Genomic DNA, 25,275 nt, shown 5'->3' with positions numbered 1-25,275 from the left:
CTGTGGCTTATGGTGGAGAATTGCTCTCGGGCTACCCCGCCATTAACCTGACCGTGAGGGGGTTCAAGCAAATCCGTAGTGAAGAAGCTGATGCTCTATGACTTGGACCACAAATGAATTTATAGATCGAGCGAGAAAACACTGCACTAGCCCTGACGACTTGCCAGCTCCCTATGCCAGGCATTTCTGTGGTCACACATGTACACAGGAAACGCAGCCCTCTGCCAAGTCCAGGAGTTCGAGGCTGACTGCTTTAAGGTGGGATGGCCTTACTAACTAAATGTTTGCACCCCCAACTCCCACTGCATCTATATTTGGAGTAAAGCGGCTCTAATAGTTAACCGAGGGGCCAGAAGATAGCTTTCACACACAAAGACCCGAGTTTGATCCTCAGAACCCATGTAAGACAATAAGCCACAAACCCTGGTGACTGAGAGCATGTATGAGCCCAATGTTGGAGAAGCACAGACAGGTGAATTGGGGAACTCAGCGGCCCGGCACCCTAACCTGCTTGTCAAGTTCCAGACAAGTGGGAGACTGCCTCAAAAAGAAAAAATAAATGGGACTGGCACCTGAGGAATGACCCTTGAAGTGGTCCTCTGGCCTCCATGTGCACACACCTACACACGAATTTGTGTATGCGTGTGTGTACACACACAGAAGCGAGTTAAATGAGATCACAAGGATGGGGCCCCAATCAGAATGATTAGTGCACTTGTAAGAAGAGGAACTGGGCTGAGGCTGTAGCTCATCGGGCGAAGACTTGCCCAGCAGACATGAAAGCACTGGCTAGGATCCCCAGCAACAATAAAATGCATGCATGCATACATTCATTCATGCATGAATGAATGAATGAATGAATGAACATAAACCACAGGGCTAAGCTGCCCCCCCCCAACTCCTCCAAGTGCATATCTCTAGAAAGAGCCATGTGAATACACAGTGAGAATCAGCTGGGAAGAGAGTCCTGAAGGATCTACCGTCTCCAGACCGAGATGCAAACAGAGTTCTCCTGTTTGTACCACCAGGTCTGCGCCCAAGCAGACGAGGACAAACGGCTGTAACAAGTACACTAAAGAGTGTACAGCATGCCAAGGCGGTAATTATAGTCCCAGTGACTGACCACCCAACAACTGCTGCTGTGTGTATCCTGGGTTGTCTTGTGCTTGATTTTAACACAGAAATTATTCACACCCACACACACACACCCACACCCACACCCACACACACACACACAGAGAGAAAGAGAGAGAGAGAGAGAGAGAGAGAGAGAGAGAGATCCAGACAAATGACTGCTCCAGCTGAAAACCCGCTCTGCTTTTTCCTGGCGTTTGAGAGAGCGCAGCTCTTTGATTTGGGAAATCTTTTTAAAACTGACTTTGTTCTTTTTTTTTTTTTTTTTTTATCTCAACTGCTCCTGGCATCATTAGCTCAGTCTGAGAGAAGTTTCAATTTCCTTTTATCCCCCTGAGCATGGGTTCCAATCCCTCAAAGCAGTGCCTTTTAATTGGCCCAGAAAAGGTCATCACTTCTAAGAAGAAATCATGTCACACATTTTACAAAGTCAGCATGGGTCTTGGAGATCAGAAGGGGTGGTTGCTCGGGGTAGATTCGTTTTCCCTGGCGGAATATTTAAGTAGCTGATGGCATGTGATTATATTTCCAACATAATTACTATATAATTACATATACTCACTCCCATGCAACACATTCCCTTCTATAATTAGTTGGCCTTTATTTCAAAATCACTTGCCTTTAAGATTTTGTCCTTTTTTTTTTTTTTTTTTTTTTTTTTTTGGTTTTTCAAGACAGGGTTTCTCTGTATAGCTTTGCGCCTTTCCTGGAACTCACTTGGTAGCCCAGGCTGGCCTCGAACTCACAGAGATCCGCCTGCCTCTGCCTCCCGAGTGCTGGGATTAAAGGCGTGCGCCACCACCGCCCAGCTAAGATTTTGTCCTTTTTAAAAAAAAAAATTAGATTCAGTGAGTGACTAACGGACACTGTTCGTTTTAACACTGGTTTCCTGACATGTACTAATTTTCTGCAATGTTCTCCTATACAGATGCCCTGATCACAGACCTGCCTTTTAGAAAACGTCGGGAGGTGGGAGTTGGGGCTGGAGATGTAGCTCAGGCAGTAGAACGATGGCTTTGCATGCACAAGGCTCTGGGTTCAATTCATAGAACGACAACATAAAGTTATAAAACTGGGTATGGTGGGGCCCACCTATAGTCTAGCATGTGGGAGATGGAGGCAGGAGGATCAGAAGTTCAAGGTCATCCTTGGTTAACAAGCAAGTTTGAAGCCAGCCTAGAGTGCGTGAGACCTCACGTGTAAAAAATAAAGCAGATACAAGCCTGTCAAGGTAGTTCCCCTGTCTTTACACATGCCCTGACACATGCTGTATTCTCCAGAGGAGCTGCTGCGTGGGTCGTAATCGAATCTTATATATACATGGTCACAGTTCTAGCTGAAGAAAGCTTTTGAGGTAACCCCCACCCCCGACTTGCACTTCTGGAGTCACAGCGCTGACGTGGGTCTGGAGTGGGTGGCCACGTCCTGTGGGGAAGGAGGGAAGACTGGGCCCTTTCAAAGAGAGAGGCAAAAGATTCCCAGAAATCCAGCTCCATCAAGGCAGCGACGTAAGGAGTGCTCTCCACTTCCACAGCCGCCACATAAGGGATCTGCCACCGTGCTTCATGCTTTCCTTTGGGAAGCCCCGACACATCAGTGTCTTTCCTCGGTACTTGGGAAAACCTAAGCAGCATTTCTATACAACTCTTATGTTACAGATGAGATGAATAGATAAATGCAATCAATTACCAAACAGTGTGTTTCGAGTCTAAGATACCACAGTGTGACAAACGAAAATCCCACGACCAGTTCTCCTCTCCCTACCTTATAGCTGGCTGGAAAACAAAAACAAACAAACAAACAAACAAAAAAAAGACTGTTTTTCAAAACAAACTTTCAGAAAAGTCCCTTGGTGTTCCTTCTGAAGAACTGGTTAAAACCGGTTAGCACACTTGCTAGGACAGCAGGCAGAAGAAGGGAAGGGGCTGTCCTTGTCTGTCCTGAGTTCGACACCACAGTCTGAGGACAATGTGGGCAGCCCAGACTGTCGTCCAGGAGGACAGTGGGGACCCTACCCCGTGTGTGAGCAGGAAGACGGTCACTAACAGCTCAGGGTGTGCAGGAGTAATGGGCGGAAGCCTGGAAGACTCCAACTTGGAAAAGGCAAGGTTTGGCAGGGAAGCAACAGCCGTCCTCAAAGGTTGGAAGATGGTAAAGTGAAAAGACTTGGGCGTTTGGTTCAGAGGATGAAAGGATGGGCATTGTGGAACAGCGGGTGACGGGGTTAACGCGAAGAAGAATGCCGTGGCAGTCTGGCACTGTCTAAAATGAAGCGGGCTGCCTCTGGACCCTTGCTGGGAATCAAACCCAGGTTGCTTGGAAGAATAGCAAGTGCTCTTAGCTTCAGAGCCATCTTTCCAGCACCACTGATATATATGTATGTGTGTGTGTGTATATATATATATATATATATATATATATATATAGTTCATAGTTTGGGAAGCTGAAAGTATAAGGTATAAGATCAGGTGGTCTCATTGCTTGGCTTCTGGAGGAAGCCTGCTGGGCCACATCACATCATGGCGGATGGCATCATGGTGGACACAGGGGGAGAGATTACAACAAAACAGAAGACGCCAGAAAATGTGGAGAGGGGCCAGTCTTTCAAGTCCATAAACTCACCTCCACAGGGTCCCAAGAAAACTAACTTAATTGTTCTCAAGGCTCTGTGGCTAATGCCCTATCCATCTACCATAAAGTCCATCCTCCAAAGGTCCCATCACCACCCAATGCCATCCCACTGAGGGCCAAGTCTTCAAATAAACCCATGGGGGATACACCATATCCAACCCCAACAGAGAAGGAGCTCTTAACTTGGGGATCTGTTGTTAACCCTGGGTAGAGTGTTCAGGATTGAGTTGAGCAGAAGGATGCCCTGTTGGTGTTTAGAAGAGGGCACCAGATCTCATTATGGATGGTTGTAGGCCGCTATGGGGTCGCCAGCAATTGAACTCAGGACCTCTGGAAGAGCAGCCAATGCTCTTAACCTCTGACCCATCTCTCCAGCCCCCCAGTAGGTGTTTAGAAAACAGAGGGATTTCTTGGTATGGAAGTGGTAAGAATACAAAAAAAAAAAAAAAAAAAAAATTGTTTCATATTTCAGGAAGAATAACTTGATGCAGCAGAACTTGGTATAAGGAGGCAATGCAGACCTTCGGGGTACTAGGGACCGAGCAGTGGGGGCCGCATGCCTTTGTGCAGTCTCTCCTCGCACCCAGCTAAGGGCAGGCCAACACAAGTTGCTCGTTTCAATGAAGCTGTGTCCTAAGCCAGGGTAGCTCACTTAGACAAAAACGCAACAAATAAAGCTCCTTTATGGCTGTTTCTACCAAGGCTCTGGCCACATCAGTAGGATTTTTGGAGATTTCTGCGTGGGTTTTGCTGGGTGTGGACAGATCCAGCCTTTCTGTGGTCATCATGCCGCCCAGTTAGAACGCAAAGAGCACACGGACCAAGGAACCCTCTGGGAACCCCATTCGTGGCCTCTGAGCCTCAACTGACCGATGCTAATGGAGGTTCCAGGATGGGTCCTCTGGGGATGCTGAGAGGCAGCAGTTCAAACGCCAGGCTTGTCACGTGACGTGTGAGGAGGGCTGCAGGAAGCAGCGGTAGCAAGGGTGGGCTGCTTCAGACAACACCTCCCCTCACACACTTCAGCTGCCAGCCTCTGTGAAGTGTGCCATGGAGAGAACCAATAGAGCTGTGTTGACTTTTACTCTACGACTGACCTCCGCACGCTGCCATGGAAACCGCTGCATCTTAATCAGTTTAAGGAAGAGACTTGTCTAAGCAATAAAGAGACAATGGGCTACTAAAGGCCATGGCTCTCTAGAGTCAATGAAGCAGGTTCAAGTTCAGGTTTTCCAATCCCTAGTTCTACAGTTCCAAGCAAGTAAGTTACTTAGCTTCTCCAGGCCTCAGTTTTGCCATCTGTAAGATGGGGCTAGGAAAACTTGCTGGGCTTCAAGTAAGTACTAGACAAGCACTAGCTTCTGTTATTTTCACAGAAACCAAAAAACCCAGACCCACTGAAGCTGGCTTCTCCTTGAGTCCTGTCGAAGACACAAAGGGGAACGAGAGCAGCTTCAAGGGAAGAGTCTGGGTCCCACCAGGTCCACTGCTCTGCTGATCGGTGGAGAACTGGGGACCTGTCAAAGTGGACACACCATCCTATGCAGCTTCTAAAGGGCATGAGACGAAGCTGTGCGTGGCAGGAGGCCTCATCAGTTCAACTGAAGCCTGCGCTGCAGCCGTGAGATCCTCCTCAGGGAGAGTGCTGCTATGACGTAAGTGCCGACAACACACCAGAGCCTGAGGAATTCCTACCTCAAAAACAGGTGATGATTTGGGGGCCATGGGGCACTGACTACGTCTATTATGTCTGTAAAGTCTGAGTTTTATATACTGACTATTACTCTTTTCTTTTTTTCTTAAATCAGTGTTTAAAAGACAAAGGAGCTGGGGAAATGGCCCAGCTGGAAAAGTGCTTGTTACACACATTTGAAGACACGAGTTCGGATCCCTGGCACCCATGCAAAAAGCTGGCTGTGTTAGCACACACCTATAATATCAGTTCTGGGGAGGCAGAGATGGGAGGATCCCTAGAGCTTGCTAGACATCCAGCCTAGCTGAATCAGTGGGAAGCAGGTTCAGGAAAAGACCTTGGAGACACTGAGGAATACACCTGATGGGGGCTTCTGCCCACATGCACATGTGCACACATGGACAGCCCCCCCCATGTGCGCACACATCCCCACACACACATACAGGCAGAGGAAAAAGCATGTTACCCTATTAGATTTTAAATTCCAGTGGGTGCTGATCTTCTTAGCTGGAGTAGGCAATTAATAACGATGACAGGTAGGCTGGGATGGAAATGCCCCTCTGATCTCCTGCCTGAGTGGTGATAACACACATCACTTTTAAAATCGCTTTCATCATATGGTAATCTCCCCACAAACCTGTTCAAGTGAGGATGTGTGGTTAAGACTTGGACCCACACAGCCTCGCATCCTGTTTAAATCCAGCTCTGCATCTTAGGGTCCGTCTGATCTAGGGTAATTTACTAAACCTCTCTGTGCTGCAGTTGATTTATCTGTCAAATGGAAGTACTGGACGTACTTCAAAGTCGTGACGATGAGCAGAGATGCTCCGTGTAAAATGCTCAGAACAGTGGCTGCCGCGTAACGAACACTGAGCAGACGCTTAGCTGTGGCTATTTTACTTCTCACTGGGAGAGAAAATTCTAGATACAAACGATACCTTGATCACAACCTCCCCAGCCTCCCAGCATCTCTAATTTCTTCTGGAATTCCACCACATGGTGTACAGAATGTTGCTGTACATTCCTTCCAGGCTGCTGGCCTGGGGCACAGCATGCTCCAACCCATCTTGCCTGGCACTTGTTGGACTGACTTCTTTTGAACTTTCCTTTTATCTCTTTGTGGCCTGGTGGAACACAGCTTCAATGGTTTCCTTCTGCCAGAGGTTTACATGGCAAACATCTTTGTCTATTGGCGCGCTGGCCACATTGCCTATACATGATGAGTATGCCAAACACGGACTCTGCTCCAGCCACACGGTCTACTCAACTCTGCTCCAAGCTCCACAAGAGCATCTCCAGCTCTGAGGTGCTGTCTCCAACCACTGGCTGGTCCTCAGGATACTTTGTTCAGGAAGCCTGTCTGACCACTCAGGTCCACAGCATGCCTACTTTGATTTCCTACAACATCTCATATCTTAGCCCTGGTTCTCATCTGACATTCAGTCACAATCATCATCCTTGCTCTGTGGGGTTACATACATATATACATTTATACATACATTCATTCATTCATTCATAAATACATACATACATACATACATACATATATACATTTATACATACATTCATTCATTCATAAATACATACATACATACATATATACATTCATACATACATACATACATATATACGTTCATACATACATATATACATTCATTCATACATACATACATACATTGATTCCACAAGCATTCATTGGTGAGGCTTTGGAAATTCAGAGATTAAAAGGCAAAGTTCAAGCGGAGGATGCAGCTCAGGGGTAGAGTGTTTGTCTAGCACGTGGAAGGCCCCGGGTTTGAACCCCAGTACTGGTGTTAATAATGACAGGAAGGGCTGGGGATACAGCTCAGAGGGACAGTTCTTGTTTATCAAATTAAGGCCCTGGGTTTGATCCCCTCGCACCACAAAGAACAGGGAAAACAAAACAAACCAAAACAAACGGCAGAAAGTAAGCCAGGTGTGGTGGTTCACGCACAACCTCAGCAGTTGAGAGGCGGAGGATCACTGAGAGGTTAAGGCCAGCCTGGTCTACCTGGCAAGTTCTAGGCCAGTCAGGGCTCCATAGCAAGACCTTGTCTAAAAGATAAAAAAAAAAAAAAAAAAAAAAAAAAAAAAAAGAGTGCACTAAATGAGGAAGAGGAAGAGTAATTGCCGGGCCACATTGGCCACGTGCTCTGTAAGAATTGGACCAGCATCAAAAGCAGGAAGGGCTGGATTCCTCTTTCCTCTCCCAGGTAAATTCGCCCTTCTTCTGGCGGATCCCAAACACAGAACTGGATCTGAAATATGTTAAGATCCTGTCCTACTTAGGCTCTCAAAATGACCAGCTCTGACCGGTTTTCCCTCCCCAGCACTGGCCTCTCCCCGGAGAACATTTCCACCTTCCTTTCTACCTAACTCGCCTCTCTCTGCCTATTTGTTTAAAATGTGAACCGACTGGTCAGGCACAGTAATCTAATTCTGCATTTGGTTGGAGGCCAATGCATTGAGAGCGTTCAGTAAATAATGGCGTCGGGAGTGCCCTTCCGAGACGAGACGAAGCTGGGATCTTAGGAGGCCAGCCCAAGAGACAAGGGATGGAGGACGGGTAAAGCAACGGAGTGTGAATGGAGGCAGATGTGCTCTGACTGCCTGGCCCGGAAATGATACACCTGCCGTGGGCCTGCTCAGGTAAAGCCTGTGACATGCAAATGCCTCTCCCATGAGTCGGCGAGGGTGTGGCTTCTTCCTGACAGATTCTCTGATTCAATCTGGGTAAAAGTGCGTAGAGGCTTCCTCCCTATGGGCACACAGGCTTGCCATCATTAAGGAAATTCTCCTTCCTGTGAGTGGGTGGTCCTCGGAGGAGCAAGACAGGTGTCTGTCTGCTGGGTTAACCAGGCTGCCCCAAGGGAGGAAGATAAGGGAGAATGTCTTTAAGATAGAATCTCATGGACAATGAGCACTCATCAGAACATAAGACCATCCATTCTACCCATCTACCACCCAATGAAGATCCAAAGAGGAATGTCACAGGACCTAGTTCACGGAAGATACTCAATCAGTATGTATTCCGTCAGTGATTTAAATTCATGCTTCAGGTTTCACTGACAATCTTTTTCTATGGAGGAGACTTTATATTATCTAACACACTATATGCCATAGCTGAAGGAAGCATTATGGCCTCAGTAAGTCTATTCCAACATGTTCCTCCATTGCTGGATGTGGACCCCCAAATTCCTCTTCCTTTTTCCCCCGATCACCCATTCACATATGCATGGAGCTCTCTGGCTTAACCCACTTTTTTTTTTTTTTTATTTCTCCAGGCCTCTGAATGGTAATTGGAGCAACACTGGGTGGTTGTGAGTTGGTCTCTGGCTCGCCCCTTCAATGCTGAATTTTTTTTTCAGGCAGGAACAGGCCGGCCAACAGTCCGGGGCATTGGCTCCAGTTTGAGCCAATCACTAGCTTTGGGGCAACTTGGATGACCAGCTGTATCACCCATTCTCTATCTGTAGAATGGAAATGGTGCCAGCTGGCGCAGACATGGGACAAGGGCTGGTGAGCTCACAGGTACAGAGAATGACGTACCCAGGAATAATGCAATACTCGGAAGAGACATTTTGATTTTTTTGTTGCTGTTTTGTTTTTTTAAATGATCCTTCCACCAGCCTCACAGTTTCTGGCTCTTCTGCCTCTGTGGTTTTGGCACATTGCTTCTCCGGGTCTGAATAATGAACATGACTAGTCTCCTCAAGCACAGATTCTATTTAGTATGGAGCTGGCACAAATAGTAACTGGTGGTAGCTGGTGGCCGGTCCAACACAGACAGCAGGTGAGTGGGAATCGCCCGGTAGAGGCCTTTCTGAGGTAGGGGTTCTTGAAGTGTCTCTCCGAGCTGGTTCATCTAAGCTACAAGTTTGAAAAGAATTCCACTACAAAGCAACACACAGATCCTCATGCTTAAAAAAGATGCACAATCTTTGCATATTACAGCCACAGATTACTGCCATGAGAAAAACCACACACATACACACACACACACACACACACATGCACACACACATACACACACACACACACACACACACACACACACACACACACACACACACACCAAAGTGCCGGTGAATCACTTTCCCCCATCAGAGTATCTAAGACAAATTCCTTGAGCATGAACTTCGGGACTCTCTCTAGAAGAAAATTCCCTTTTATTGGTCAACTGATAAAGACATCAGCAGCAGAACACGAGAGGTGGCTGAAACCCAAAGCAAACATAATTGTCCTAAGCAAAAAAGGAAAGAGTGCCATCAACGCCTAAAGCCAACAGTCAGACTCTATTATTGCTGATTTTCAAACATGAGAATGAACAAGCACACATTGTTTCTTTAAAATTAGAAACTTCCAGAAATAACATTCCTTTAGAGAGAAGACCATCACGCCTACCTAACATCAGCCCAGAGGTGACGAGAAGGTACACTACTGTGTGCCAAGCCATTTGACCCACAGAGGAAGCAAGGAGGTCAACGTTGGCCCTTTCCCCCCAAGAGCCCTCCCCGGCCAGGCAGGAAACTGAGCCCCCAAAACCCTCACTTACAACTTCCGTTGCCTTCTTGAGTTCTGGGTCCCAAATCTGGGAAGCACGAGAGCCAGGCATCCCTTGCTCCCCACCATGTCTGGCGCACGGCAGTGGCAGGCTTGGTCTGGAAGAGCAGCCAGGGGAGAAGAGGAAGGGCGCTTACTCACCCTGCGCTCAGAGCTGGCACCGGTTATAAAAACATCACAACTCCCCCGGGAGGTGCGCCTCCCAGCCACCTTGCCTCATCGCCCAATCTGCAGCAGTAGAGCTGGCTGGCTGGGATGGGAGGAAAGGGCCAGAAGACAAGCGGTCCCCCCTCCCACCCCCCCCACCCCCCCACCAAGCATGCCTCAGAGAGAGTCGTTTTCAGGTGGGCTGTGTGACACCGAGGCCTGCTTCCTGTAGAGAAATGAGGGGTACGTGGGCTCCTCAGGTACTCAGTCAAGGGCCACCAATATAATATTGGGGGTTCCTTAGACTCTTCCTCTGTAAATACAGCCAGCTGCCTGTGATTGGGGCGGGGGGTGGGGGGGCAGCCACTGGAGGGAGCCGTTAAGATTGTTTCTGGGACTCGTTCCCCGCCGCGCACCACTGCTCCAGAATCCCGCTTTCCAAACGAACGTGGATAAGTTCTCTCTTTCCCTCAAATCCCTTTTAAACATTTTAAAATTCATCATCATCATCATCATCATCATCATCATCATCATCATCGTGTGTCCGATGTGATGCATGTGCCATCGTCACACATATGGAGGTCAGAGGACAACTTTCAGGACTAAATTCTCTTCTTCCACTGTGAGATCCAGGAATTGAACTCGGGGCATCAGACTTGCAGAGGAAGCACTTTTAACCCCCCGCAGCCACGCCCCTGGGCCCCATTGAACATCTTCTCAGATATAAACATATAGTATCAGACCGTTCATTTCTGAATATTTTTATATATTTAGTGTCATCTTAAAAACTGAGGTGCCCAGAAGCAGAGCTATCCAAGGCTGCTTCCTGTGCCGTCTCTGCTAACAGCCTGGGTTAGGCTAACCTCCTCCAGCGGGCATCCTCAGAGGTGGCCAGCTGCTGCTCCACCTCAGCCCCAATTCCAGCAAGGGGTGGGCGGTGGCGTCTGCTTCCCCTGAGCCATCCAGATGCCACTCATTGCAGAGATTCATTAAATGCTGCCAGACCTGACCTCATGACCTGGGAGGGGAGTCCAGACTCGCACACCCTCCCTTTCAGGGCTCTCTCCCAGGCTTAGTGCCAGGGTGTTCCCCAGTGCGGTCCGCTGAACCATCCTGACTCACAATATCCCTAAAACTTCCAAAGCTTGCTTTCCTTCTCAAAGCATAAACCATTTCTCATTCTCTGTAGATTTTTTTTTTATCCCCTCTGAGAAGGCGGGCCTTGAACTTGTGATCCTCCTGCTTCCGCTTGCCAAGTGCTGAGATGGCAGGCGAGTTTCTGTGGTGCTGGGGGTATGACACCAGGGATTCATGGTGTCAGGCAGGTGCCGTCTCCTGGCTGGGTGCCGCCCCCATCTGTGGAATTCTCTAACTCGGCGGTGGCTTGTTTCTCCTTCAGCAACTCTGTCATTGTCAAGTGCAACCAGGGACTGAGGTCCCTTCAGGGATCCCCAGCATATCCTTCCCCAAAAAACTGTAAAGGCGGTGAGGGCGGTGACTCAGTGGGAGACTACTTGCCTTGCACGCTCAAAGTCTGTGTTTGATATTTAGAACCTGGAGAATATTCTTACTTAAAATATTTTGTTAAATAGTTGTGGTGGGGGAGGGGCTGGAGAGGTGACTCGGGGCCTCCTCGTCTCCCAGAGGAGTCCGGGCTTGGGTCACAGCACCCAGGTCCTACTGCTCAAAACTGCCTGTAACTCCAGCTTCAGGGGAGCCGATGCCCTCTTCTGGCAATCTGCGGGCACTGCACACACATGGCATAAACACACATACACATGAATAAAAAAAATCTTTAGAAAGAAAATCCAAAAGATTTTGCTTATCATTATCCAGGAGAAAGAGACAGAGACAGAGATAGACAGACAGACAGGACAATAAGGGGTTAAGAGGTGGCTCAGTGGTTAGGAACACTGGTTGTTCTTTCAGAGGACCTGGGTTTGGTTCCCAGCACCCACATAGCAGCTCACAATTGTCTATGACGTCAGCCTCAGAGGACCTGGTGCTCTTCTGGCCTCCACAGGCATGAGGCACACATAGGGTACACATGCCTATGACCAGGCAAACATTCACACACATAAAATAAAGACTAATAAATCTTTATGAAAATAACAATAACTGTAAAAGAAAGAGCTCACATAAAAAGCCAGGTGTGTGAGAAATCCCAGCCCTCTGGAGGTGCAGAGATGGGGTCTCTGGGCAAGCTGGCTAGCTAGACTAGTCCAGTCCACGAGCTATGGGCTCAGAGAGGCCCTCTACCTCACTAAGTAAAGTGCAGAACATTTGAAGTAGACTCCCAAAGTCAACCTTTGGCCTCTGCAGACACACACACACACACACACACACACACACACACATGCACACATGTGCCCGCACGCACACTTGCACACTCTCTGTGCGCAACACATACCAAAAAGTTGAAAAGCTAGTATATATTCTAGAACCATCATTAATCTAGGAATGAATTCAAAGACCAACATTCTTAGGAAAGTATAGGTAAATGCCAGGCACATCAGGAAGAGAGATTTAAATGAGTAAAAAGAAGTAAGTTCAGGGCTGAAGTCTTCAACTATACTCTATGGAGCAGTGACCATGCAGAATGTCCATTAAGTAGTTATTTGTCCATTAAAGTGGCTTTTCTCCTCTAGGGTTCCTACTTGTCAGGGTGCTCATTAAACCAGTATTATCTCTGTGCTGTGAAGTCTGACTAAGGTTTTAAAAGAGTGTTTCTTCAAATACACACCACAGTGTGTTTCAAACAATGGAATACAGGACATTTTGAAATGTTAGGATCCCCATAGAAGAAAACAACTTCCAGTAAAACAGAGGAGACCAGCCACACACTGCTCACCTACGGACTCTGCTCAGGACAAAGTGTGCAGGTATTAAAGGGGCTTTTCGGGAGCCTTATCACAGGACTGGATTCGATAGCATAAGAGATCATAGTCCCAAGACTTAGTTCAGAGAGTCTACCATCAAGAGCCTCTGCGGGGATACCAGAAGGATAACTTTCTCAAGATTCACCAGGGCAAATGTCTACAGGTTCCATATGAAGATAAGGGTCGGCTCATGCCGGAAGCTCGGGGCTGATCTGTGAGCACAAAGCAAATACCAGAGTTCTGGAGTTCTGCTGTGTATTTTGTTCCTGTGGTAGAGACGCCAGGGAGTGTCTCTGAACACCTAAGTTTATTCAAGGAAATAACGAGACCATAGGGGGACAAGATCTTTGGAGGCTTCCTAGGACCAACTCTAAGGAGAGCCTCAGGGGTGGGGTGTGCCAAATGAGCACGGGATTCTCTTTCTCTGGAGTTCTAGACCTCCTTCAGGCAGGACAGAAGGACTGGAGAAGGGCTGCGTATTCCAGACTTCCAGAGTCGGAGGGCTAGGTCTGTGTCTGGACCACGCTCTAGGAGTCAGTATTTTCAGCAAGATATCAGCTATCACTGTTTTCTCTGTGCACAGCTCCTGCCCAGTCCTCAAATGAAAATAACAGCAATAGGTTCCCCAGGAGAAGAGGCTCCACCTTCTCTAAGAGAAGATCTCAGTCCCCTAACTCTGGCAGATCAACAGTGATCTTAAATTAGTAAAAGTTGGTGCTGTGCAGGATGGCCACACCTATGAAAAGACAGAGGCAGTATAACCAAGATGGGGTGGGGGTGGGGGCTGTCTTCTTCTGACTCTCTCTCTTGACCATTCCAACCCCATGGAAACACAGTCTTCCAGGGTATTTTAAAGACAGAAGTCTTAGGATTAGAAGAGCAGCTCAGTAAGAAGGGCTGGGATTTTTGCTTTGTTTCCCTTACCTCCAGTGTATTTTGAGCCTTTAGAATAGTGCTTGGTATAGACAGTAGGCGGAAAAAAACACATAGATGCTACTGCTAGAATTAGTGGGTGCCCGAGGTCATCCTCAGGAAGGGCAGAATAATCACAAAAATGATAGAGCGCGCCAACCTCCATCCCAGCCTTCTTTAAGAGCACATGCCTGTCTTGTGTTTCCATCATTCCCACATCAACGTCATACAGAAGTCCCCCTGTTCCTAGTATGTAATACACAACTGTTTCCTGAATTAGAAAGAAAGTTCCCCTTTGAAGAAGTTACCACTCACATCCATGGGATCTGGCTGGAGAGTGTCCCTGACCATTAGGAATTCCAGGGTGCTTTCTCTTTTTGCAACATTGCAAAAGGAGAATGTAGAATTTGATAAATTATAAACTTAATGAGGCTTCTAACTCCTCTAGCCAGTCATTAGCAGCCAGGAAATGATTGCTGTTACTTAATTATAAGATGAAACTAACCATTGAGAAAGGCTGAAAGTGATCTGATTGGCCCATACACCGAGGACTAAGTCCACAGGCATGCCTCTATGTACCAATTAAAGCTGCATCACCTACAGTAAAATGCTGCATGTCCTTGGCTGGGATCTATGTTGTCATTTTCAGATTAGGACAATAAAAACAATCGCAGTCTAGGGCACTTCCCAAGCACAATGACGGAGTCTTTCTAACCTCGATGATGAGGCTCCCTCTGACTGGCTGCATTCCTCGGGAAATGGTCTGTATTCTCACTTTGGCCCCACCCAGCACAAGAGACAGACTTGAAGGCATCCAATCGGTCGCTGGTTTTCATGGCTGGCAGGTAGAACACCACCAAGAAGCTTTTGAAGAGCAAGTGCATATAAAATATATATACATGAAATCTTCATTTTGATTTTGCAGGGCATTTCCTTAGCAGGGGGGAAGTGGGTAAGAGAGAGAAAACGGCGTAGCTTACAGGGGCTAGCATTTGGTCAATGCAATTTATGTTGGCATACAAGGTTTTTGTTTGTTTGTGTTTTTTGTTTTTAACTCAATACTGAGTTTGCAGAATCAAATCCCTCCCCTATCCCCCACCCCTGCAGACTGGGTTTTTCTGTGTAGCTCTGGCTGTCCTGGAACTTGCTCTATAGACCAGGCTGGCCTTGAACTCATGGAAATCCACCTGCCTCTGCCTCCTGAGTACCCAGAATTTTACAGTTTTGAGCCAGTGCTGACTTGATCAAATGTTACCTGCTTTTCCTGTCTGGATTCCTGCTTCCACTTGCCTGTGGTTAAAAAAAATAAACTGGTTGGGCCTGGAACTCCCAGGCTGTCCAGGCTCTAATCCCAACACTGTCATTTAAACTTCGTATGTGAGGGTCAGTGAGAGAGATGGCTTATGGGTAGAGGTGTTTATGCACAAGCCTGACGACCTGAGTTCAATACCTGAATCCCACAAAGTGGCAGGAGAGAATGTACTCAACATCTACACTCTGGCACCAGTACACATATTCATTCAAACACACACACACACACACACACACACACACACACACACACACACACACACACAATCAATCAATTAAAAAAATTTAAGATTAAGATTGGCATGTGCCATTTGGATTAGAAAAGAGAGAAATTAATATATTTGCTAATAGAGAGATGCCACCCTAACTTCCACACAAGATGTGTACTACAATTTCTTTTCTTTTTTCTTTCTTTTTTTTTGTTTTTGTTTTTTGTTTTTCGTTTTTTCGAAACAGGGTTTCTCTGTGTAGCTTTGAGCCTTTCCTGGAACTCGCTTTGGAGACCAGGCTGGCCTCGAACTCACAGAGATCCGCCTGGCTCTGCCTCCCCAGTGCTGGGATTAAAGGCGTGTGCCTCCACCGCCTGGCATGTCCTACAATTTCAATTCCACCTGGCTCACCTGGAATTTAGAGGCGGCTGTGTGACCTGATCGTGAAGAGACTGGACACTTCCCATCGAAGCAAATGGGGAACACTGAAGGCGTTAAGTCCCAGGAGCTCTAGAATGTGAGTTCCTCTGTTGCCCCTTATTCTACTTTTAGGGTGGAGCTGCGGTGAACAACCCCAAGAAACTGGTGTGAAAGAACCTTTAGGGTTGCATGGATAAACGTCAGGGCGTCTTCAAGGCAACGTAAGCTCCATAGCCGGGGTGTATCACTCTGAACCGACCACTTAAAAGCCTGTGACTGAGTCTTTCTAGCAATGCCGCTGTGGGCCGGCCCCATTCCCAGCTACTGAGCTCGGGAGATGAGGGGATCGTCGCGGGTCTGAGGATTGCCTGCACTTGCCTGTGTTAGCAGCTCTGTTCTCGTTGCCCTGCCCTTCCCAGTGAAGCACCGCCGTGCCAAGGTCAATGACTCCTGTTCACCTCAGCTCTCCACAGCAGCACTGTCACGGGTGACGAGGCCTTTCTTCTTGAAATGGTCTTTGCTTGACTCCCAAGATGCTACGGCCTCCCGAGCTGAGTCCACCTGTCTCCCGGCTGTGGAGCCCAGGCTTGATCTTCCTGTCCTCTCTCTTCCCTCCTCAAGCTCTCTCCTCAGATGGTTATCTGCAGGCGTGGGACCTTAAACACTACTTCCATGTGGGGACTCTCATTTTCTTCTCATCTCTTGCCTGTACTCTCAAGTACAACCACCCACACAGTCATCTGACTGCTGTATCTATCCAACAGATTAGACCTAAATGGGAACTCTCCATTCTGCACTAACACACACACACAGACCCCTCACACACACACACCTCTCTCCAAGATGGCCTTCTCCAGTTTTCCCTATCTTGACCCCAGCTTCCATTATCGTCCAGAATGTTCAGATAAAGCCCATGTCCCCATTCTTCTTTCTCCTAACCCCTGTATTTAACCCATCTCTTCATCTATTGATCTTATCAGCTCAAATCTCGTCCCTCCGGCTATTTCCACAGCACCATCCTAGGGCAAGCAAACATCACCTCCCTGACTGAATTAGTGTTCCTCCTTCTTGGCTGATTTCCCTCCTTGTTTCCACTCTCAGCCTCCTACAGTCTGTTTCCCAAAGTGAGATCTCAGTGTCATTTCCCTGAAACAGAATGGATAATATCAGTATTGTCCTGTTGCTTAAAACCCTTCCAGGGCCCCATGTTAGACTTAGGACCCCCTACACGATACAGCCACACGCTTCCATGGTCACAAAGCTTCGCTCTCTCCTTTCCTCGCCTTCAACATTCTAAGCTGTTCCCACATCGCGCCCCTCTCTTGACTTTCTGCTGTGAGGAAGCCCAACATCTCCATGTAACCACGGCTCCATGGCTCCTTTCATTACTTAAGCGTCACGTCTCTACCCTACCACTAAAGCATCTTGGCCAGTCTCTCTCTCTCTTATGTCTGTCTGAAGTTGTCTTCTTCATTTGTTTATGTGCTCTCAAGTCTGTGCCTCCATGAGAATCTAAGAAAACAAACGCCTCCCTTATCTCATTTACCACTCCATTCCCTATGGCTATCACACAGTGGCTGTTCTACCCAGATCTGTTAAAGGATCAATTACCTGGAAGTGAAATAGCAATTTGCAAATTATACATAATGGCCCGTTGGAACTCAACAGCTAATCTAACTAATTCACCAATAGCTGAGAAAGTGCTGGAGTCAGGGAGAAACCAGAGCGGTTGACTCTCCAGAGTTTGCAACATTCTTCTGAAATCCTTGGCCCTTTCCTCACACAGTACAGAGCACCAATAGAGGAGGCAGTGCCGGAGACTCTGCCCAGGTGGTATCCGTTAGGGTGTCTGTAAGACCCCAATGTTCAGTTTCTTAGGACTTTAGAGCTAAGTCAGCTGTGAGGCCCTGGAAAAATGGCTCTTGGGCTGTGACCCACAGTTCTAAGACCCTGCTTAAGGGTCCTCTTAGGCTGCCTCTTCAGCTACACATGGACCCTAGACTCACCACCATCCATGTCCCCAGGAGGCCATCACCTTCTGTAGATTCCTGGATCCACTTCCAAGAACTACCTGGAAGTTGATAGTTAGTCTAAGGGAAATCTTTAGAGACAACCTGTCCCCTAAAGAGTTAGACCTTAACATCTGCAAACTGTAAGGGGTGGCCAGCTATGGCCCATCCACAGAGCTATAGAATTACGAAGACAAAACCTCAGATCATCGTGTTGACAACTCCTCAACTTTTGGGTTGTTTGGAAAGTCTTGCAGCAGCGGAGTTAAAATGCTATAGTCTGGGCCTGGAGGGATGGCTCAATGGTTAAGTGGGTAGGCCCTTGCTGCTCTATTAGAGGACCTAGGTTTGGGCCCCAGTGTCCATATGGCAACTCCCAACCACCTGTAATCCCAAAGCCTCCGTGGCACCAGGTGAATACACAACACACACACATACACAACACACACACACACACACACACACACACACACACACACACAGGCAAACCAGCCATTTGCATATAATACAAATAAATGTCTTTTAAAATCCTACAGTTATGCAAATATTTTCTGGGGCTGAACACCAAGAGTGACAGGACAATGCTGTGGGTGACGGCCCATCAGTCGCTGGGCATCATGGAACTACAAAGGATGACATCCTAAATTGATACGAGATATATGTAAGCACTCAATGCCCGAGGAACAATGGAGCTTTTACCACGAAGGGCAAATAGAAGTTAGAAACAAATCCTATATCTACAGCTCATTAGATGACCTTGGCCAAGGTCACCTCTTGATGCCTCAATTTCTCCCCCTGTGAAGAGGGAAAGCATCATCTGTTGACCTGACCAGAGGTGAGGTAAGAGGAATGATGGGTAGTGATTGAATACATGATGACTCCACTAGGTAATTAATTCTACCTGTGCAAACTTAGACTTTTGTCTTTACTCTAGTACTGTCTTAGCTGAAAAATCTCGCCTGGAAGTTTTCTTCTTTGTTGTTGCTGTTGTGTTCTTTCCAAGACAGGGTTTCTCCGTGTAGCCTTGTCTTCCTGGAGCTCCCTAGATCAGGCCTTGAACTCACCGAGATCCGCCTGCCTCTGCCTCCCAAGTGCTGGAATTAAAGGTGTGCACCACCATTCTCTGGCATGAAATGTCTCTTATTCTTTATTTGGAGATGACTCCTAAGCAGTATCTGGCTAGACAATAGGTATGCCTCCTTCAGAAGGAATCCTTAGAGCAGTGGTTCTCGACCTGCCTAATGCTGCGACCCTTTAATACAGTTCCTTATGTTGTGGTGACCCCCTAACCATAAAATTATTTTCACTGCTAATTCATAACTGTCATTTTGCTACTGTTGTGAATCATAATGTAAATATCTGATATGCAGGATATCTGATAGGCTACCCCAAAGGGGTTTTGACCCACAGGTTGAGAACCACTGACTTAGGGGATCAGTTGGAAGTTACTTTTCAGGGGTAACTTTGCAGTGGACCCTTTTTGAAACTACTGTGTCTCATTTCAGCACTGGAGATGAACATCAGACAGATTCAACTTTTCCTTCATGTCACTAGAAATGAGGCAAAATTGAACGTCATCTTCACCTCTCCCTACACTCTTAGCATGTAATGGGGTCAAATTTCCTTTCTTCTACTTCCTAGCATTGGATGATACTTGATTTCGACCTCGATGGATGAAACGACCTTATGCATTCACACAAGAACAGCGCTCTTCCGTGCTTAGATTTGAAAATGTATATAACGACATTCACACCTATACTTCATAAAGAGCTGCTTCCTGCTGAGTTATGAAACAGACACATTACTGCCCCTCTCCCTCTGCATGTCTTCCAGGTGATTCCCAAGGTTAAGAAGTCTCTCTGCATATGAAGACAGCTGAGTCACAAGCAGACTCAAGAGAGCCTTCAGCAAAACTTTCCGTCTAGCTGGGCAGGACGGTGTGCGCCTATAATCCCAGCCCTGGGAAGGCTAAGCAGGAGGATTGCCATGGGTTCAGGGCCTTCACTACATGGTGAACTCTTGGTTAGCTAGTGCTACACAAGAAACCCCTGCTCAAAACAACAATTAACCGCTGTGTGGCAGGCATTGTGTGCTGTGTGCCTAGGTTCTAAAGGTTCCAGGGTACAGAAAACAGACGTAGACATGGCTGGGATCTGGCTCAGTTGGCAGACAAGCCCCTGCATTGTAAGGAGCACAACATAAAACCAGGTGTGGTGGCAACACCTGCAATCCCAGCACTTGGTAGGTAGGGGCAGGAGGATCAGAAGTTCAAGGCCAGCCTAGGATACAAAGAGACCCTGTCTAAATAAATAAATAGGAACATAAGCTTAGTTCACAAGTTAGAGTCTGAAGAGGAAGAGGGGAAGTTTAGAACACTTCTGGGACAGGAACTTGTTGTCAGGAGAATATTTCCAGCCTCGAGGAGAAGGGTGTACGTTTCATTTACATGCACACATGGGGAGGGACACTCAGAACCCCAGGAACGGACCGTGGCTCTGACTAGGGCAGGAAAGGAAGGACCTCGTGTCAGGCAGGGGCTGGAAAGGCAAAGCTCTTACCCTGGCCATAAGTCTCAACTACGTCTGGATGAGATGTGGAGCAATGAATGTTCTGAGCAATGTAAGAGAGGAAACGGGGGGAAGGAGGGAGGGGGGAGGAAGAAGAGGGGAGAGAGGGAGGAGGAAGAGGAAGGGAGATGAATTGTACGTCAGTGTTAAAATGGATTTATCTTATATACCATCCCCCACATTGCCCGTATACATACAAGCAGGTTCCCTTTTGTTTCATTTTGGCATAGCTGTGTAAAACCAAGTAGCTAGCTGTTTAGGTTTAAGTAAAAAGAAGAAGGAGAGAAGAGAGAGAGAGAGAGAGAGAGAGAGAGAGAGAGAGAGAGAGAGAGAGAGAGAGAGAGAAAGGAAGGAAGGAAGGAAGGAAGGAAGGAAGGAAGGAAGGAAGGAAGGAAGGAAGGAAGGAAGGAAAAGAAAGAAAGAAAGAAAGAAAGAAAGAGAAAGAAAGAAAGAAAGAAAGAAAGAAAGAAAGAAAGAAAGAAAGAAAGAAAGAAAGAAAGAAAGAAAGAAAGAAAGAGAGAGAAAGAAAGAAAAGAGAGGTCCAAAGGAAACCTATAATGCCTGTTGTTTCTCATCAGGAAATTCTAGACCATGTTTAACGTTACCTATTAGAAGTGACCTGGGCACGGACGAGGATGATGATGGAGCCACGCTGCCATCGTGACTATGATTTAGATTCTGTGTTAGCCTCTTGGGGAGGCTAAACTATGCCTGGTTAACTAACTCCTTTGATACAGGAACTGTATAAATTAGCAGGCTGATACACGATAGTTCTGGTCTCCTTACACAATTGAGTTTCCAGCTCAAACCTTTAAAACTCCAGTAATAATACCATCATATGGAGGTTAACTAAAAAATAGGTCCTAAGGGCAAAAATTAGAAATCATGTTATTATTCCTTTTAATTTAAAAAATTGTAAGACTGTATTACTGATCACATCAAAAGTATTTTGTGGGGTGGGCAAGATGGCCCAGCAAGTGAGCACTGGCCACCAAGACTGAAAACCCAAGTTTGATCCCCAGGACCCACATCATGGCAAGAGAGAACTGAATTCTGCAAGTTGTCCCCTAACCCATACTTATATACCATGACACATGTGCACACCCCTCAACATATACAAATAAATAAATGTAATACAAATTATTATTATTTTTTTACAAATATGCCAAGTCTCATCTGGTTTTAATTTGAGCAATCTTCCCAGTGTTCTATATTATTGAATCCTAAATTACTAAATTATTAGTATTATTAGAAATGTGTGACATACACACTTGTAGAACTTCTACAGACGTTCCGAGGGTGATACACTGTTCACGTTCTTCATAATTCCAGTTTCGTGTATGAAGCATGGCCCGATTTTGAAAGAGCCACAAAAACCAGGCTTCAGAAAAAAAAATGTGACAGAGGAGAGTCACATGGCACCGGTTTTGACATTGAGTGGTAACCGCCCCTGCTGGGAATTCTCATGCCCCTCACCCACCCTTCAAAACCTGAACAACAAAACAGGCCCGAGGGCCTTCTGGAATCACCGAGGCTGGGGCAAGTGCTGCACATGCTTCATCTCCCAGGAAACACAGAAACCTTCCAAGAATGAAGAGACGGAGCAGAGCGGGCACCCGGGAGCTATAATGTACTGTCGTCTGCAGACAACAGTGTTTCAGTGTCAAAGCCACAAGACCAAGGGCAGGCCCCGATTCCAAAGAAAGCCTCCCTCCGTCAGCAACTGCAAAGCTCGGATCACAGACCAGTGGCCCCAAGGAGCGGACAGGAGCGCGGGCGACCAGAATGCCGGCCCGAAGGCAGGGCGTGCCCACGGTCATTTCTCATTCTGGCATTTTAACGAGAGATAGAGGGGGAATGTGAAGGTTTTATGATCATTTTATTCTTGTGTTTTAAATCCTGGGTAACTCTTTTACAGTTCATCTTCGGTATAAAATGGAGGGTAAATAAAATGATGGATAAATTCTTAAAAATATCAATTTCTCTCTATTTAAAAAAATCTTAACAGCATCTTTTTAAAAATATCTTTATTTTAAAAATATTTAAAAAAAAATTTTTTTAAATGGCCAGAAACTTTGAAGTTAGTTAAATTTAGGATGCAGGCACATTCATTAAAAAAAAAAAAAAAATCAACATATTCCAAGTTAAAGGTAAAAATGAGAGTTTTCACAGGAACTTTACCTAACTTTTCTTTATACAATGCTCCAGAAAGCAAACGCAGATGCCTCAGAGCTCACTGGACCACCTCCTTTCCTACCACAAGAGTGTCTTTTTAACTCCACAGTTGTGGCTCACACTGCTGAAAACATGTCTGTGTAGATCCGAGGCTAACCTGGAAAGAGGCGGAAGGGAGTGTGTCAGGACCTCCACCATGATGGAGAAAAGGCCCTTATCATATTTACCAGTTAATGGGGGAGGGAGGCAATAACTTCTAAAATGTCACCTCCTTAGAGGCGATAAATATGTAAAGGAAAACATAAAATATTCTTTCTAACTCCTCGGAGAGCCAGGACTCTGTTCAGGCAGTGGTTCTGACCGTCTGGTCCATTCAGGATTCGGAGCCAGAATCTAAGTGCCTTCCTTCGGTTTTCCGGGGTCACCTGAGAAGCCAGGAAGTGATTTTTGGAAACTGTGCTGGTTCCCGGCAGACAGGCTGGCTCTCTAAGGTAATGTTTCCTTCCAGTTTGACTCCAGATTCTTCGACTTTAGGATCCAAGTTCTACCAGACTTTCTTAAAGGTGGTGGTGCCCTGAATCATTAGTTCACATGGCCAATCTTCAGGGGGATTCTTGCCTTACTGTTCGTGGACTTGATACAGCCTGAGATCTTTGGTGGGAGTCAGTGAGGGGTGGGGGGGTCGGCAGGGGACAAGAAATTAAAACATTACACACACACACACACACACACACACACACACACACACACACACACAACCCAGCTATCTCAAACCTAAATATCATAAATCAAGTCAAACTAGGTACTATATGGACCCTTTGCCCTAAAATAAACAAATACATCTCACTAAGAGAGCAAACAGAGGGGAGTTAGAAGTTAAAATCTTGGCCTAATGCACCCTTGGCGCGTCTTTCGGAGCGCAAATGCCACAGAGAGATGGACTCTCAGAACCCCAGCTGAGTCCAGGTGGCAGGAAGCTGTTGGGAGTTGTTTTGCTTAGAGAGATAAGATCGCCCCTTCACCTCCACCCCCTCCACCCCTCCACCTCCCATCCCAGCCTTCGCCAGTAGCTTCACCAGGCCCTTCTCTGGACTCTCAAAACCATAAACTTGATGTAGGTTCTTTGAGTAGACTGAAATGGAACGGGGAAAGAAAAACAAAAGCCTTCACTGGTTTTAAGCATTCCCACCAGCAGTGTAAGCAAGGCCCGCAAGGGAATAAGGAGAATACTCATGGCAACCACGAATATTATTACCTCACAAATATTATTACCTATTAATGTTCCTTATTGCTGGGTTCACTTTCCCCAACCAATGGAAAAACATGCCTTCCAGATCTCTCTCTGTCTCTGTCTCAATCTTCTCCCCCAGATCAAATTTCCTCAAAGATAGTAAGTTTTTGCTTTAAAAAGGATCTGGAAAGTGAGGACATTTTTTTTATCTGTCTATGAGAAATGGAATTAACGGAAAACCAAACAGAAACTCTGGTAAGACTACTATGGTGAATGGTTAAATATTTACAACCTAAGAACCAGTCCCTCTGAAAACAAATGTACAAGTGCCTGGCTTCGTTCCCTGTCTCAGGAATCAAGAATGTTCCCTTGCTGAGAGCTGCCATTTTGTTGACATTCAAGTAAAAGATTTGGCTCCAGGGAGATGTGGGAGTGCGCACACGAAACACAGTCTAGTGAACCATTATCATAACAGATGAGTTCACTACACAGCTCTGCCCGAAGACGACAGATGTAACAAAGAGAGCCTAGAAAATAAAACGCTTTCCCAGCCCAGCTCTGTGTCCAAGCCCAAGGGATGCCTTCACCAACAGAGCCCGGGTCCCAAATCATCACCACACAATTCCACAAGCCACCGGGGCATCGAGCATCCTTCACCAGCACCCACAGCTGGTGATCAAGCACCTTTTCCTGGGTTTCTGTGTTTGGGTTGGTGGTTGGTTGGTTTAGGTGCTGGGGATCATGTCAAGCACAGTCAGTCTCCGAGCCGTACCATACCTTCAGCCTTCCGTCTGTTCTCTAAAGACACTGCGTCTATCCCCTCCGCCCCTCCCTCATTCAGGTTTCCGATTCCTTTCTGAAAAGGATCACTTTGTCTCCTGTGTCAGTCACTAGATCTATCTATCCGTCACTCTCCAACAGCGTGAGTCCTGATGTTTCCACCAATCGCCTCAGGGCCAGTTTCTACACTTCTTTGAAAACAAACAAAGGATCATGGGATTATTTGGTTCATTCTGAAGATTTTAAGGATAGGCACATGTTCCTTTACACCTTTCATCGTGATGTGAGGAGATTCGGTCCATGGCTTCACTGGACCTCTTTGTGGGAGGTGTGCACTCTGAGACTGGGGGGGTTGACGCAGAAACCACATGGTCCGGGTTCCAAGCACCGTGACACAGACATGCAGCACCACGGTCAGGGCTGGAAAACGCCACAAAGGAAATCGTCTTTCAAGCACGATACAGAGAGCAGGTCATGGAGGTGCAGGCCTGGAATCCTGGGGAGGAGTCTGAGGTGGGAGGACTGCAAAGTCAAGGCTAGCCTGGGTAAGTGAGACCCGTTCCCACACAGTAGCAGTAAGGGAGAGGGACGAT

At 46.8% G+C, this 25,275-nt stretch overlaps 1 protein-coding gene across 2 annotated transcripts in view; it reads right to left on the bottom strand.

Annotated features, from left to right (window-relative positions):
• The window catches only part of Shroom3 (shroom family member 3), a 318,788-nt gene that overhangs the window by 115,330 nt on the left and 178,183 nt on the right, over positions 1-25,275 (bottom strand). The window lies entirely within an intron of this gene.

This window comes from Peromyscus maniculatus, chromosome 10 (assembly GCF_049852395.1).
Source record: "Peromyscus maniculatus bairdii isolate BWxNUB_F1_BW_parent chromosome 10, HU_Pman_BW_mat_3.1, whole genome shotgun sequence".
NCBI lineage: Eukaryota > Metazoa > Chordata > Mammalia > Rodentia > Cricetidae > Peromyscus > Peromyscus maniculatus.
This window is presented reverse-complemented; position numbering and strand designations above follow the sequence as displayed.